Raw genomic sequence first — 18,000 nt, 5'->3', positions numbered from 1 at the left:
ACTATTAAAGCTGAAAAAAAAAACATTTTCATTCATTGAGTGCAAAATACTTATTTGGATACAAATTTCAAAGAAGGAATAATAAGCGTGCATTTGATTAAAAATTAAGATTGGAATCATACAGCGAGTTATTTACATATTTACTCACTATACAAACAATGACACCATTAATGTTAAAAGTTTATTTGAAATACCTATTATTAAAAATGAGTCGATATCTCAGTTATTTTCAACTAACTTGAAGAAAATAAAAGATTAGAATATTATTTCAAATAGTTAATTCCTAGTTTTTGTAAAATAAATATATTAACATATTCTTTATTAGCGACAGTTTTCATTTGAAATAAAATTTACCCTGCTCAAATTAAATAATGGAAAAAATGCCAAGGCCAGGAATTATATTAGTGTCTTTATTGATATACATACTTTACAATTTTCATTTGAACAATTCTCCATGGAATTTCGAGTTTTCCTCGAACGTTGAGATCTTAAGCCTACGGATTCACTGATGGAAAACAAACTCCTGTATTATAGAAGAAATTATTTTCGTAATCGCGTACGTTTCTCCTTCAGACGGATACCACGGATCAGGCAGGGGCTCATCTGCTATGATCCGCGAATCTCGAAGGTGGTGTTACGCGGTGGCAAACTTATAATGTAAACAGGAAAGTTCTCGATCGGCCGTGATAAGCTCTCACGTTTTCGTTTCCACAGTCGCCGAACAAACGCGAAACTGTCGCTCGTGACCAGATGTAGATTAGTAAACCACACTTTAACCTATTCGCTTAAAATTAATGAATTCCTTACGTCTCGTTACCTTACAAGCGTTATTTACACGATTCTCTTTACAGCCGTTAGCGTTTGTTTGAACGCAGTTCACGAATGTACAAAATTTCACAGGTTCGCGGCCCACCAAAACGTCGGATCCTCGTCGCGATTCACGGAGTATTCGTCACGTTCGATTGCTCCGAAAATCGAGCGACGCCATGCTGGAATTAATTACCATTTGCGTTCGTTAATTAGAAGGATTGAACGCACGTCACTGCTCGCCATAACTGTTTCGTGAAACGATAGTTACACTTCGTCGATGGGGGCACGCTCGAAGTTTCACGAACCCGTCGTGCAACGTCGAGCGCCAAGGGTGTCCTTTAATATGTAATAATTAGCTTGACGTACTTTATTGGACGAATTAGCCGCCGACGTATTCGTTGCCTGAAACAGTAAACACATATAAGCAAATGTAGAACGGGTTATAAATGATATGTTTGTTAATAAACGTTTAGTTGCTCTGAGTCGATTGGTTAAATATTTGGTGTTAAATTAGCGTTATTTTTGTTTATTTTCTGTGTATTGTGTTGGAAATGGATTTAATAATATCAGGATATTTGTACAGCATATAATGTAAAACAATAAAGTACAGTATTGTAGTATTTATAAATACTTAACACCTATTGGTGTTACACCCTTAGATTAACAGGAAACGAAATTATTATTAATGGTACAGATTGTATTTATCCTGTAATTTATTATCGAGAGCAGCGCAATTTAAAGAATTCATGTCATCTCAAGTTTGAATTGTTTCGTAAAAGCACTCCATGATAAGTAATACGTAATTTAATCGATTGCACTTTTCTACATTATAGAATTTCACCGTGAAAATTGAATACAAAATTGTATAATTAAGATTTGTATATATGTAGACAGAACGTAAACAATTAACAAGCAAATAAATGAACACATTCTGGCGAATATTGAAACCCCTTTAAAAGAGTTGAATTACACAAATATTGTAAAAACACAAAAACTGAACTCAGTTATAATACGTCATCATACACGGCTCATACCCAATGTTCCCCATTGTACGACAAAGTGAAAATTAATCTACTGTACCGCTTTCATGTCTCCCCGGAGGTAAAAAGGGAATTGAAAATAATGCTTTCAGTTCTTGCAATTGTGCGCTCATAAATGCTCGAGCAGAAAACAACTCCAACAACTTTGGCTTTACGTCGCGAGCCTTTTCTCGTTTTAATTTCCAACGTAAATATACGTGACACTTAACATGCAACTTTTGGTAAAACGAAGAGTTATCAAAAAGTTAATGTTTGCGTTGTTTATCAAAGTAATAATCGAGGCTTGTAACGTTTCTTTTCTGTGTTTACACTAACAACAAAATTACCTTGTTTGAATAATATTTAGCTCAGCTTGCACTATCATCTAAAATTCTCTTATTTCGAGTTTTAATTATGATTACACATCAACATTTAAAAAAAATGAATACAACTCATAATTTGCTATTTACTACTTATCGTCAAATATTTCAACAAGTATAGATCACGTTCGTTCCCTAATTTCAAGAATGATTAGAACACGCCCCATTCCTAACCCACGTTTTCTTTCATGAGAAGAATGAAACACGTTCGTTATCAACGCTCGAAAATGAGACAGTGCACCCCACTCCGAGTTATTATCGGTTCCCGTCGCCCGGAAATAATTTGAACAGAACCTAACCCGTCTAAAAATAACTAGCACGATGGATTTCGACGAGGGACGGCGAGCGATTGAAATTTTTAAGCGGCCATCACCGACGGCGTATTATGAGGGTACATAGGCCGCAAGTGTCGGGCAAAAGTGGGCAAACTCGATGATGGGTACACAGATCGATGACGGGAAAGTGGAAGAAAGATAACCACCTAGGGGAGAGGAGGAAAAGAATCGAAAAGTGTGGAAGCAAAGATACGACGTCGAGAGACATGAAAAGAAAGAAAGAGTGGTGTGTGTGCGTGGGTGAGCGCGAGGCGCAGCCCTCTCGCTCGTCGAGTGAAGTTTTCCGCCAGTTTCACGGCACGGCCTACTTTGGTAAGCCTCCTAACCCAGAACTATAACCGTGGAAACATCGCGAAAATTTCGGTCGGATGTCACAGGGACGTTTCAGCGCCCACGAGGTAAATATTTTTCGATCACTGGTTATGCCTAATGAGAGGGTGAAAGTATAGTTTTTTGACGAATTCTTGAGGAGTAACAATCTTCTTTTTATCAGTTTCGAGGGAATTTTCGAGGCAATTTTAAAATCGAGGTAAAATTCATATAATTGAAAATCTTGTAGTACTCTAATTTGAACTTTCTATGTGCTCTAGTATTGAACGTCAAACTTCAAAGCTGTTTTTCTCGAAGCATATATGTTTCAAGCTAGTTGACGTAATATTAACCCGTAACGGACGTACGCCATCTTCTACGTGACACTGCCATTCATACCGTAACTGACGTAGCATGGTAACGTCTAGTAGCTCTGTAATAGTAAGAAAATATAAGAGCACGTATTTTTAATACACAAAAATGTTATTCCTGTTCAAGAAAAAAAGTATAATGTCTTTCCATATCAAGTAGTGTTACTATAAAAATGTAAAAAAAGGATACTTTTAATGTACAAAAATGTTATTTTCATTTAAAACAACAAATTTCTATATTTTAGTTCATAACAAGATAGTATTTGTTTAGACCTTTTGTAAGTGAAATCTGGGAGAGATTTGAAAGACAAAATAATTTTTAAAGGACCCCCCATATATTTTTAGCCATAATAAGATAGCATGCGTTTAGACGAATTCATCAATCTATTATACAGATCGTTTACTATATTATAAATAATGTAGATAATAGTTATTATAATAATAATAGCCTAAAATTGGAGTGTTTACTCAATAGATTTAAGTGTATGTTAGTGAAACATATTAAATTTGTATAACCCAACAGCTTCATTTGTTTTCTTGTTAGATGCAGACTATAGTATTTGTTGTCTACGCGTAATAAAAGCGTGATATTAATTTACACGAGAACGTTAGTACGTTCGAAATAGCGTAGTTTGAAGATCCATTCAGGAAATGCGAATTCCTGTTAATACACGATGTCGTCCGAGTAAATATTTCATGTGCAAATTGAGGGTTCGTAATTAAAGCGATTAAGTTCAACCGTTATCAGTACTTACGTAATATAGACATAGTTGGGACAGAGTATACTACATTGTCGTAGACCGAAACGATAATTAACCCTGTGCTGTGTTCGAAACGAGTAGGCTTGAATTAAATTGAGTAATTATATTTGCTTCTATTAGCAAATAACCATGCAGGTATTTAACAAACAGTGATCCTGGTGAAAACGAGACGGATTACTTATTTATTATTAATTTTGAAACGATATGAATCGGCATAAAATATTGGTGTTGCGTTTAAATACACGTTTGACTCCTTATTTGCGAAACTTTATTACGTATCTTAAAATTAGTTTTATATATTAATTACTATTTAGTTTTATTTCTATTTATGATGAATATAGTGTATTTTATTAAATTAATTTTATATTTATATATTTTATCTATATATTTGTACTACCTAAACGTCCATTCTCTGTATATACTGTAAAATCTAGAAAAATTATTTGTTTTTTATTTTTAATTTAAAATGTGAGCTTTAGTTTGCCTGCTGATCTAAAATGATCCAGTTAGGTTGGTTAGCTCAATCTTTGTATCTACCTGTGAACCTGTGAACTAATTTTAACGGAAACAATGACAAAAGTAAGACAAATGTCTACTCTATATTTAGGTTTCACCGATGATTCATTCCATGCTCTCGCTGAGTACAAGCTCTTTCCATTAAGCGTCACCCTACCATTCCCATTTAGCGTTAATTCCATGTGATTTCGTTTACTATTTCCGCAAGCTCGACCACATCGCCACGTTTCCTTTCGACCGATTCTGTTTACCCTAACCGAAGACACTTTAACGGGTGAAATCTCACGATGACTGGGAAACAACTTACAGCAACTCGGGACGAATCAATATTAGAACGATCTAACATTTTAGTTGTGTTTTCTCAAGTTCACAGAAAACTAGAAGTCTTTTCAGACATTTACTTTAAGGGATACAGTTGTTACAGCTTAAATTCAGGAATATTTTTTTCAATATTTACAGACATATTTTCATCCAAAACCGAACTTAATTTTAAAATAGACATTTTGGCGTCTAACTAGATATATAAAGCTTTTGATAGGATATATTTAAAAATAACCTTTCTTTATTTTATATTATTTTTTTACTTCATTTTTATAAAGACCCAGATCTAATCCAGAGCTACGAAATAAGGAAAATTTTTCAGAAATGATGTTTCTGACAATTACTGACAGACTGACGTTTTCTATTTGTCTTGATTTTAGGGACACTCTATATTTTAATTTGTGTTTAGCGTTAGGATTTTTAGAAAAACATTTTACTCTTCCTCGCAATAAATAAATGATAATATATTGAATCATTTTCAGATGTAATACTATGAAATTTCTTGGTAAAGGATTTTCTGATAAGGAACTTTGTACCTTTTATCCAGCAGTACGCATCTGCAAGTTAGATTGGAATGATATACAATGGCTGATAGGAGGTGACAGGTACCGAGGTTGGTACCACTGATAGTAGGCAATTGGAAGATGAATGTTGAAACTACATGTAACCGAAGGTGTACGGGGACGTCCACGACCGATGCTAATTAATGACATTGGTTATGATGTTCCAAGTATGTGAATTATTGTTACGCACTCGTGTTCGGAAACATCATCTATTCTCAGTTTATGTGTCTCACACGTCCCATACGTTATATTATCGCATTTTGATACTCCTACATCCGTGCAATAATTGACTAGCTGAAATAAAATTATTCTCGAATAAGATTTTATGCTATATATTTCTTAAAAGCTAGTTCTTGTGAAGCTTTTTAAACAGAAAGAATCAGTATGACATTGTGTATGAATGCAATTGATGCCATTACTGATAAACAGATTAGGAATTATATTTTACTTTAATTATCGCTTATACAATTAAAGGTTTCAATATCTTACACTCCTAGCTATCCAATCTTCCACTTTTGAATATTTCCACCTCAAACGTCACTTCTATAAAAAGCTCGATAATTCGAGTAAATTAACTTCGAACGACTGAATTAGCATGAAATAGGCGAAAAGAATTATGAAATGAAAAAGTGCTGAAATCATTTTCCCGCATTTAACACACTTCCAATCGTGTCGGAACTTTTCTTCGGAAGTCCTATCGTAAATTTCAATGCGATTAAATTACATCTAATTCGAAACAATGTAGAAAAACCTGTTTCGGTTCCTTTCACAGCGGCACGAGTTCGTTCCATTTGCCAAAAGCGATTTCTTTGAAATGCAAATGCACCGCCGCCCACGTTCCGAAATGTACGGTCTAAAATGTTGCAAATATCCACCTGCATTGTAAATCACCATACTCGTAAACAGTCCAGAAGCAAATTTTTCCTCGAGTACTCGTCCCAATTCTTAATGCGAAGCGATCAACTTAAAAATGGGCTGGTAAGAGTCACGTGAATATGTATTTTTTGGTACATCGCGATTGCGAGATTGTACGCTTTTAAAATTCATATTCGTTACGACGGTAGACTTATTCATATATTATACAATGTGCATATGCAGTCGTTGATCCAATTATCAGATGCAACGGAAAAGGGATTATTTCGTTTCATGGAAGCAATGTCAATTAGATAAAGTGTGTGCTTTATGTTATCATTTTAAAGTTGACAGTACTATACGAATAGATACACCAGTGAATAGTTATTTCATAATATGTAGTACACAGATATTTTTGATCGTTTACTAAGATTAGATAAACTTACTTTTCCTCAGTGCCTGTAATGGCATGATTAACCACTGTATACAAATATTTTTTTAAGTCAGCAGTGTATACTGAACTTTTAGTTTATTTTAGTTTGTATCTTCACCTCTCCTACACTCCTCTTGTTTTTATTACATATTTATTATCTTGATATCGTAGAGGAACATAAATTTAATAATTTTTATATTACATGTATTCTTTCATGATTTTATAGAAAAGTGAGAATGAAAAAGAAACGAATTTTTTATTTAATTTCATCCGATCTACTCCCACAAGATCCTTTTTGGTAATATAATTAATACCTTCTAATTGAATTCACGAATACTTGCACAAAATAATAAATGAATTGATACAATATACCTGAAGAAAGTTTACAAAACGTAATCTCTTAAAGTATTTAATTGTTTAGTTTTAGTTTGAAGGAAAAGTTTCAAGTCACAAGTCAAAGAAAGCTTTAGACACAGTTAGACACAGAATTGACATCCACGGTAAGTAATTTCACGAATGATCTTGATTGACGCCTTTCCTTATCGCAGGAACGATAGAGCACACAGACTGTGTCTCGAAACTAAAAACCAAACCAACACTGATGGTAGCATCAATGCGTCCTGAAACGAGTACATCAGCAGAGAATGGTTAATTGAATTTCCGTTTGCGTCAATCTTCGCAGAATGCATCGACCTGATTAAGGTCGGCTCGCAAGGGAGCGTAGTCATTTCTACCCAGTGATAGTGGTCGTCCTTGAATTTACATTTTGCAATAACAATATCCTCGCACCGTTGCGCGAGAACTGGATAATGAAATCTTGAAAACTTCTGGTGCCTCCGTATTTCGTTTCACGGACTATAAAAACAAATGCGAATGTTCGAGAAAAAGTCTAAAATGGCAAAAACTCCAGACAGAAAAATCTCCAGAAAATTTAATCGGTGGATTTCACACGTTCTATTAGTTATCATTCCATTTTTTCTTAATGGAACTGCTAAAAATTTTTGTTTTTCAATTCTTTATACATTGAAATGAAATTTTAAGGAGTACTCCTTTCTTTTTCTTGATTAACGAATAAATCCTTTTTCTTGTTGCTTAATGTCTTTAAAATATTTCTGCTAAACTATATTTTGGTATTTTTTCTGGAATCAGATAAAAAAAAAGAGTACTCTTTAAACATTTTCAAGAGATGTGCTACTTGAATTATATTTGTCTTTCGTATTTTTAATGTTAATTTCAGTGTACTGTTTATCGTCTCGAAAAGTTATGTTTCTAATTTAAATGAAAGAGTGTTTCATATAGAAACCAATGTTTCGAAACATAAAATTGTGTTAAGAGTCGCGAGAATTTATTTTGAGTCGTTTTAGTTTGACAGTTTCATTCGTTGCTATTATAATTCAACTATTTCTTTATTGTCTCGTTTCAATTGATTACATCTACTACTACATTAGCTTTTTCATTTGTGTTTGTGTAGATTTAGCAACTTTGTTCATACCTAAATATAGAAAAGCAGGAGGTCAGGGCTGTTTGTGTTTTGTGATCATCAATAAATATATGAACGCCGTGCCAGACTATAATAAGTCTGTGTGAAACATAATGAGAATTATGGAGAGAAATAAACCTAGACGAGGAAAATTTTACACAAGGGGAGAATATTTTTAGGAAAAGTATGAGTAACCCTAGTACTCCATGCATTTTAGCTAAAATTGATTTAGCGGGTATTGGAGAACTCGACGCTATTGTACGAAATATTTAAATACAAGGATTGCACTTGTGCAAGGATTCATAAGATATTTTTAATTGAAGCTAGGAATGATTGAGGGCCAAAAAGTTTAAGACTTATTAAAATTGATAAGTGAAACCAAATCGGTTAACAAATTAATACTGTTACGGTATTTATAGTATTTATCTAGTTTGTCGCTAATAACTACATAGTCGATGCGACGTATTTAAACGATATAAAACACGCGATATATAAAACTCATATTTAAACAAAGCAAAAAAGTATACAATTTATTTATTTTTCAGTTGCAAGTGGTTTTTGCTCCGCTGCGTATTCAACGACTAACACGAAATGCCACCTTGACGTACAGCTTGTACCTCGAAAAATTTCTTTATTTTTGAGATTTTAAAATATGTATCCATTGTTTCACGACAGGTCAAGAATATTTTAAAAGGGTGAGAAAGAAATAGAAGGTGGAGATGACATGGGTTGGTTTTGATCAACATAGATACACAAATTTTTCTAAATTAAATGATAGGTTACAATGAATAAACTTTACGCGTGTACATATTTATAATAAAAAATTTATTTGGAAACATATCATTTAATTTAGACCTCCTTCGATAGACATACAGGGTACGAATGTTTATGGAACTGATTATATGTCTTCCTTTACCAAATCGACGTGTTTCAATCGAGTAAAATTTCATTTTACATACAATACACAAAATTCATCACTCAATTTTCGCCGCTTATCTTTCCCACCGAAGAGAGTAGAAACCTGTCTCTCAACCGAAGAAATCAGCAGGGACTCCTCGATTTATCCTGAAATATCGACGACAGCGCTATTTCATTAGCAGTACTCCCCAAATATGTCCCTGACTAAACATGTCTCGAGCGAAACGATTCAAACCGTACAATGTAATCTGAAGCCGTCAGACGGCAAACACTTTTCTCGGTGTGAAATTTATTTCGCACGTCGCTCGATCGGTTTCCGGTACGTGTGATACGTGCACGATTCAGCGAAGGAATCTGACAAATGAAATCCAACGTGAACTCAATATAAACGAAAGAATCCGGCAATCTACAATAATACCGTCACTGTTGCGTCACTGATGGAGCATTGCACTAGGTATACGTCGCGGACCTTCAATTCGTTGAACTGTAAGATCTGTTGAAAAAGTAAAATTTTATTAATCGAATGCAGGGTATTCGACAAGTTGCACTTAATTTAATATTTCCTTCAACGAGGATACCATTACTATTGTTGCGGGGAATTTAAATTGAACGTGATCCAGTAAAATGAAAATCCAGACGAACGGTTTTATAAGAAGTACGAAAGGATTTTTCAAAAGAGGATTATCTCGCACGTTTCTTCAACCATCCTATCATCAAAATTTGTTCTTTAATTCTTTGCAGTTACTCTTTGCAATTAAAAACTGTTCTACATTTTTCTTTTTAATGAAAATAAGGTATTTACTTTAAATGTTAAATGTAGTAGTAATATTATAAGTATAAAGTAAACTTTGTATTTTAAGGATTACTTGAATCTCAGTTTATTAATAATTGAACATTGACAGAAAGTAGACTCGCAATTGCTTAGAAATTTACATTACAGACTCTGCATACAATCGTTGCAGGAATCTACATGAGTAACTGGAACTACTCTTTCATTCACAGGAATTACAGTTCGAAATGAATTGAAGCAGAGCGCCAACGGGGTGAATTCGCATTGAAATGAAGTACTTGTATTTACACTTTCAAAGCGCTTTCATTCTCACGGCAGCAACTTTTAAAAATATGATATTCTAAAACTATAAAAAAGAAAAAAACACCGGAAGCTCTTAATTTAATTATCACTACCTACGAAAGTTATCTTATTAAATTAAATTATTTAAAATAACTCTCTCTGCTTTTAATGTAGAAATATGTCTGAAAATAAAATAAAAAAAACCAAAAGTGCTTATTTTGACTATCACTGCCTACTACAATATCTCTCAATATTTTTGTTGATTAAAATTTTTCACATTTTTCACATTTTTTAATATTTCAAAATATCTGTACTTCTTCAATATTATTATTTTTATATGAAGTTTACATGAATATAGTTGATCACTAGTCACATTTTGTATTTATATAAATGAACGTATCATCGGTGAAAATATAAATCTTTACTCTCCACAAATGGAAACAAACAAAACTATAAATTGTTATTGAAACTACAATTCAGGAAAATGTATACTCAAAACGATGATCTCGCTTTCCAAGTAATTTCACACTGTTTGAGCGAGAAATAGTCCAACAATGACGACGACATTAAACGTAGATCCGTGGAGTTTTTTTGCATGCAATGGACCATCATGATGGAGTAACACGAACGCTTTCAGAACGTTGACAGATCATAGATCATCATGTTTGTTATTCTGTTTCGTCGTACTTGTCACTTAATAAATTAATGTTTTGAATGCTTGCGACTGTAACTGTGAATGTGTGGAGTTTTTTGCATACAATAAACCAGGACTGCATCGCAGAGAAATACAATTGCTTTCAAAACGATGACGAAAGACCATAGATCATCACGATGAAGTTACTGGTTTGTCGTAGCTTTCACTTAATAAATCAAGGTTTTGAGTTGCACAATATTTTCTGGGATGCGTTACTATAACGTCGTGAAACTGAAATGATGAAACGAAAATATTACTTTGGCACGAAAAAAATGATGTAGGTTTAAACAAATCAATAATCGAGTATAAATGCCTAATGACTGAAAGGAATAAATTTCAATAAATTAAAAGAGAAAGGTTGCATTTTGCAATCAGGGTAATGTTAAATGCAATTTTGTAATTCATATCTTTTGGACAGTTTCAATTTTGTTTGAAATGAGAAATTTTGAATATTTTCGAGAACACACTAATAATATAATTTAATAAAATTGAAGAACATATATTCAACGCTTCTTTAAAAATATTCTACAGGTTCAAATGAATCAATAACCAGTAATGAATATCCAACGACGAGAAGGAATGAATTTCAGTAGGATTAATGAAAAGTAGGATAGAATTTGTGACCAGACTAATGCTAAAGGCCACTTTCAGAGAAATATGTTTCGCATATTTTCGGTTTTGCTTCAACTAAGACCGCAAGAAGTGGCTCGAGTCGTAATCCGTAAAAAGCACTACGAAAATGAACGAAGCAAAAAACGGCAAAGAAAAAAGGTTGAATACTCAAACAACGATATTCAAAGAAACATGAAAAATGTCGTATAAGTAGCAGCGACCTCAAAAACAGGCGATGGAAATGAAGGAAAATTTTGCACACCATTTCGTAATTGTGGGAAATAAGCTAACAAGCGAAAATATTCGTCGCGTATACAATTATCGCATTTTCGTGGAAAGTGTCTGTGCATTGAAAATTGTTACGGAATAATTTCTTTCCAATTAATCTGCTTCTCTAAACTAAATCTAAGACTTTCTTTTATATTATTATCACGGAAAAATAAATTCATTAGTAAGTAGCATTAAATAAATCTTAAAAAGAACACTTACTTTAGTGAACAGTATATACAAAGTTTAATGATAATTTAAGTTGAGTTAAATATAGTAATATAACTACGTTATTTTGCAATACTTACTCAAGGTACAATTTTCAATTACAATAAAATAATTTCTTTTCAGGTTGCACTACTTGTGACTCATCTTGAACAATTTTATCCATCTCCTATTAAAATTATTACGTTAAACACGTCAGCAAGTAAAAACGAATCGAACTTTACATAACTCCGACGTTTCCAAGAATAAGTGACTTCTCCTACTTTTTTTAGCCCTTAATTAACTGGACGGTTTTCATTAAGTAAGAACTGATATCCCACCACTGCATTGCTCCAAAGATTAATGGCAACAGCAGCGCTAATCTCCTCCGCGTGCGACTTTTTCCGTTACGGTGCCCACTTTCTGTATCAGTGAAAACGACCATCGGATTGAAACTGATGACAAACCATTTTGTTACATTATACCGTAATACCTGCAATTTAGAAGACAAATACTCCCTCTCTCACGTTTTAGACACGCTCTACTCGTCGTGGAATTAAAAGAATTCATTCACGTAGCAAGGAATAATACAACAACGTGGAAATGTTTACGTTGGTTTAGGAAATCGACAGGTTTCTTATAATTCATGCAGACAGAATCTATCGATGATATGTCGCAAGAATAATCTGTGTAATCATAGAACAGTAAAACAGAATTTTATGAGAAATTGTGTTCTTCCTTTTTTTTAAGTAATGATTGAAACTCAAGCATCATCCAATCACCCATTTCATTTTTAATAACTTTACAAAGTTATCGATATGATTATAAATAACCAATAAAAGAAAGAACATTCATAGAACCTTTATATCTCAAGACAAAAATAAAGGAATGCGCAGAAATTACAGAACAATTGCTCATTTGTTATAAAATCGTTGGAACGTGTCCTGTACGATTATTCAATATTAATATCCGCAGAAGATATCGCAAACTGGAAATCGGGACAACGGAGTGGAAGGTTAGTTTGGAGACCAAGTGTGCAATGAAACATCCGCGCGTCGGTTTATTATTGCAGTTCCATTCAGCAAATGGTCCGCGGTCGTAGAAAAATAAACCATAAAAAGTAAGACGTTTGTTTTAGAAGACGTTTTAGTATTTCAGCGAAATGCGTTTTCTTACGCCTGGTCTAACCCGAAGATTGCGTTGTATTCCCCTTTACGGCGTCCAAGTTAACAAAGGCTCGCAGAGAGCGATGGAAAAATTAGGCGATGCAAGAAGGTCGCGTTCTAATGGCTTCGGTACACGAAAGGATAAAAGTAAAAATAGCATTGAAAAATTTCATTTGTGAATTTCAAGCACGAATTTCAATGTATATCACAATGAACATTAAAAGATCTTAAGTTAAAAGTAATGTTCAGTATGAGATATTTAGTATAGACATACATTTACTTTTGTGAGGAATGCAGCTGTTTAAAGAAATATCACGTTTATGTAGTGTAGTGGTACATGGATATATAGAAACACAAAGAGTAGCACGTATAGCTAAGCACAATGTCTGGCGCATAATAATATGTACGTATATCTGAATTTCTAGTAATTGGCAAACCAGGAAGTAGGTCGTGAAGTGCTAATTTAATAGCTATGCGGCCTGTTAATTAGGAACCTTCTGAAGAATACAATGAAATGAAGGTGACAGGAGGCAAATCAGGCTAATTGAAAACAGAAACCAGGCATTCGCTAGTCATTCCCTTTTAAATGAGCACATCGGTTAACCGTAAAGCTGACATTTTTTGTTTTTGTTTTAGAAGCATTGGTCGACTTACCAAAAAAAAATACTGGACCATAGGAGCAGAATAGCTACAGACGAAAAGAAAGCAAATCGAAAGTCTTCGAGATGTTTCCAAACTGGATGATTGATCGTGTCGAGCCGAGTGATTTTCAGGATGATATTCGGGGAAATTAAACACGTAAACCCAATCGCAACTAATCGTGTTTGTCATTGATCATTGGATTGATCGATCAGGTTGACACATAACAGATGAGAGTTGAGAAAAAGGAGGGTAGCGCCGGTATCGTTCCTTGAGCGCGTCGTTTTGTAAGCTGCAATCGATACCGTAAACATACAATCGCTGATAATATTCTTTAATAATATTGAATCTTGGCAAACAGAAAAGATGACTCGCGTTTAACACTATTCTCAATCAATCACGGTTCAGAATAAGTATTCATTGTACACAGTAATCGTAAGAAATTTGTCAATATTGTGACATCTATCGATTGAATCAAATAAATATTAATTTCTGACAATAGTTAAATCAATTATTAACAATATTTGTTTAAACAATGATCGATAATATGATTTTGCTGTAATATTAACGTTTTGTCAATTTCATTGTCCTTGGATTGAACAGGCTTTGGTGACACGCATTGACCAATCCTCGTTCAGCCTTCCTCGACTTGTAGGTACCTAACCGACCTGGTAGTCCTCAAGGATACTTCGGCTGTGAGACGGATCGTCCTGACCGTACTCGTCCAAAGACCATGGCTGGCCAAGGACGACCAAGGAGAACCAGGACTGACCACTACTGACGACTTCTGACCGGTACTGACCAGTATTGACAAATTGACACCTAATGATCAGCACTTCCAGGCGAACGGAAATTTTTTATTTTTTATTTGTATTTATTATTTTATCATCATAATCAACCTTCTATTTTTATTTCAGGTTTATTCTATCAATTCGATTGTTTGTTTGTTTGATGCGTAGTAATCGATGGAGTTGTAACTCGATATTTTAATTAATAGTTTTCCTTTTATATTTTCAAGTTATTCCATTATATTACCCATGTATATTTACGTCTAACCAATCAATTCCGATTTTTAATGACTCTTATCTAGATATTTCACCGAATGAAGACTCGCGACGAAAGGTTGTTCGAACAATCCATCGTCGCGAGTAATCGCGAGGTAATGGCTGCGAACTTGTATTATAATCAGATCTTTAGATATAAAAATGGATGGTAAGCTAATTAATAGATATATTAAAGGAACATCATTTCAACAATATTTCTACAAATTGTCACGACAAAACTTGAATCTGTACATAAAATATAAAGTAGCAAAAATAGTGCTAATGATTAGTTCCTCACATTATGCACTCTCGATTAGATACAAGCACGTACACGTATTAAAGTCGAATTACGAGCGCGGAACGAAATCCTATGCGCGTGTAATTGAATCCCTCGGTGAACTAGATTTTATTTTACAATGGCACTAATTGGATTCGCGATTCGCGTTACAACGTATGAAGGCGTTCATTTTTTTTTTTTTTTTTTTATTGATCGGCGAACGGTTACGAAATTTTCATCTACCGGGAATGAATTTGATTTAAAGCGGGAGAATGTTTGATTCCGCCATGTGTTTCTCTTCTTCATGCGTGAACACCCATTATCGATCAGTGACACATTTGAGATTGCCAGATGCGGGTTTGATTAAAGTGCGTCATCTGTTTAGCAATGTAATTTCGGCAAAAGGAAGAAACTCATAAAACTCGAACGACCGAATCGTATAGCTTCATCGGCAATTTGAGGAAGCTATAGCGAAACAGAGATCCTTTACCATTGTTCAACTTTTGCGGGAACTTTATACCTTACGATCGTGGTATCCATATAAATTGTAGCCGGAGTGATAACGAGTGGTGGGAATACTGACGTTGAACTGACAGCCTTTTCGATGTTTGTTGCTAACAACATACATTGATATTAAACATTGATATTAAAATTGGAATAGACAAGAAGGAACACAGTGATCGAAGGAAATGTTTAGTATCGTGGTGAAAAAGAACAACTTCAACCTCTGAATGATTGAACGCTAAACCAACCAGTCAGTCAAGAAACGAATGCGAAACTTTTATCTGTGCAGAGTAGGTGAACCGTGCGATAACAACACCGAAGGAATGGGCACGTAAAGCTCAAGTGCAGAGCCTGAATGCGTTTGCTACGTGAAAAGTTATTTCGAGAAAAAGACGATAAATTTTGGGGACCGAAGAATGTAAACAGAGAACCGTGTATGAAATCTCCTAGACACTTTTATGATTTATGCGACTGTGTTACCCTGCGTGTCATCAGAGAATAAAGGTGTAGATATCTCGAAAGCATCTACGACATGCAATATCCACGAGATCGCACTCTGAATTTTATGTTGATAATATTTCTCGCTGTTCAAATCATCAAAATACAAAGATTTAGCTAAAAAAATTAACGATAATTGTAAAAAACCTTGACAGAGTATTTATAATAATTTTTACGAAGATAATAATTTGTTTAATGCGACTTCTTAATTTACTAAAATATTTAGTCGACAATATTTCCACCTTCAATTCATTTGTAAATTGAACTAACTGAATTCGAAATATGTCCCTCATTTAACTGTGACCCAAAATATAGTATGTCGAGTACAAACAAGCCACGGGCAGCAATACTCACCACAGGATATGTGTCGTGATATTCAACAATCTACAATGTTTTGATATAATTTCGCTAGAAAGGGTGGAAAGGAGGATTGAAATACTTGGACGCTTATTAGAAATAGCATCACAGTTATCTGTGACTATTAGACGAGATTTACGATCACTCCAAAGGCACGTCGATTTTAATGATTTTATAATACGTTTCTTAATGATAAATATAAATTTCCAGTTTTATGTTTTATTAATTTATTTATTACGTCTCTGAATTTCATATCTTATATTAACGCATTGTTTTCTTTTATATTGTTAGGTACCATTCTCATTCTTTAAAAATCCAATAAGGGAATGTTCACAAAATTGAACACTGACACCTAACGATTTAATAAACCGACTTACTCAACTTCGTTGCTCATGTTTAAGGACAGATTAAATAATTGTTCAGCTGAAAGCGAAAAATTCTCCGCTGTAGAGGAAATTTCACGATCTGTCTAATCGGGAGAAGCGGGGCTCAATGGATTAAGAAATCCCCTCGTTTCCTCACTTCATTTTCATCTTTATTAAATCTCGTTTGAAGCAAAGAGAGACCTGCCTCGTAATTTCAGATTAAAATGATTGCAAGATAGTATACACTACGCTTTTACGATGCCCTTTGAGTCTTTCAGATCCACATAGGGACTAACAATACGAATTTAACTCGATAATTCAAGAAACAGTATTTATCAACAAGAAAATTACATCAGCGTATTCGTTATTACTCAAAGAAAAAACTATTAGATGAATTCGTAAACAAGTCAACCTGATTTTTAAACAGGTTGACTTGTTTACGATCGACAAGCTTTCAAAGAAAAAAAGAATGTAAACTTTCGGCAAATATTGAGGAATACTTAACAACAACAAAATAGATAATAGAAATGATATATTGTGCAATATTATACATAACACAGAAAAAAGTGCACAAAATACTAATTTTTTTGAAATCTAAAAAGGATGATACACTAAAATCGCCATGGGAAGAAGCAACGCGAAGATTTTGTAACTCGCTAATTGTAAGGCATGAATCGTATTTGGAGCAGGAAAATTGCGCCAGTGTAATTGCAGCGTTATTAATTAAAGCTGACGTTTAAAACAGAGCATCGGTGTGACATTATGCGAAGCTGAAACTTCTTCATGCATGATTACGTGCATGTGAAAAACAGAACGGGTAGATAAGGCAACGAACGAGTTTTTTTCTCGGTGTCGTGCAACTAAGCCCAAGTCCAAATCCGTACTGTCTAGTCACTTCCGGTGACAAATTTTCTCCACGCAGCTAAATATAACGGGAAACTCCTCGAACGTTAGCATGCAACGCGATAGCACAAACGATTCTACAACATTACACAAAATTACACAAAATTCAAAGACTGAAAGCACATAAAAGAGTAACTGTTTAAAATAAATAAATATATGACGTGTTCACATTGATTTCTATTTGTGTGGATATATTCAAATGCTTCCAAAACACCTAATCAATTTGGAATAATCATTTCAATAATTTATGAAACACAAAGAAACTTAAAGAGCCCAGAGTAGAAAAGTCAACGTACCACCGTAATAATGCTGTTTGATTAAACAATTTTCA

General features: G+C 34.0%; 1 protein-coding gene across 1 annotated transcript in view; it reads right to left on the bottom strand.

Annotated features, from left to right (window-relative positions):
- Nucleotides 1–402: 402 nt before the first annotated feature.
- LOC128874366 (allatostatin-A receptor-like) overlaps nt 403–18,000 on the bottom strand; it is a 44,658-nt gene continuing 27,060 nt past the window's right edge. The window contains exon 6 of the mRNA XM_054119058.1: nt 403–1,212. The gene's annotated coding sequence lies outside the window, so the exon portion shown is untranslated. The remainder of the gene's footprint in view (nt 1,213–18,000) is intronic.

This window comes from Hylaeus volcanicus, chromosome 3, assembly GCF_026283585.1.
Source record: "Hylaeus volcanicus isolate JK05 chromosome 3, UHH_iyHylVolc1.0_haploid, whole genome shotgun sequence".
Lineage (NCBI taxonomy): Eukaryota > Metazoa > Arthropoda > Insecta > Hymenoptera > Colletidae > Hylaeus > Hylaeus volcanicus.
The sequence above is the reverse complement of the archived record's forward strand: the minus strand, read 5'-3'. Positions and strand labels throughout refer to the sequence as shown.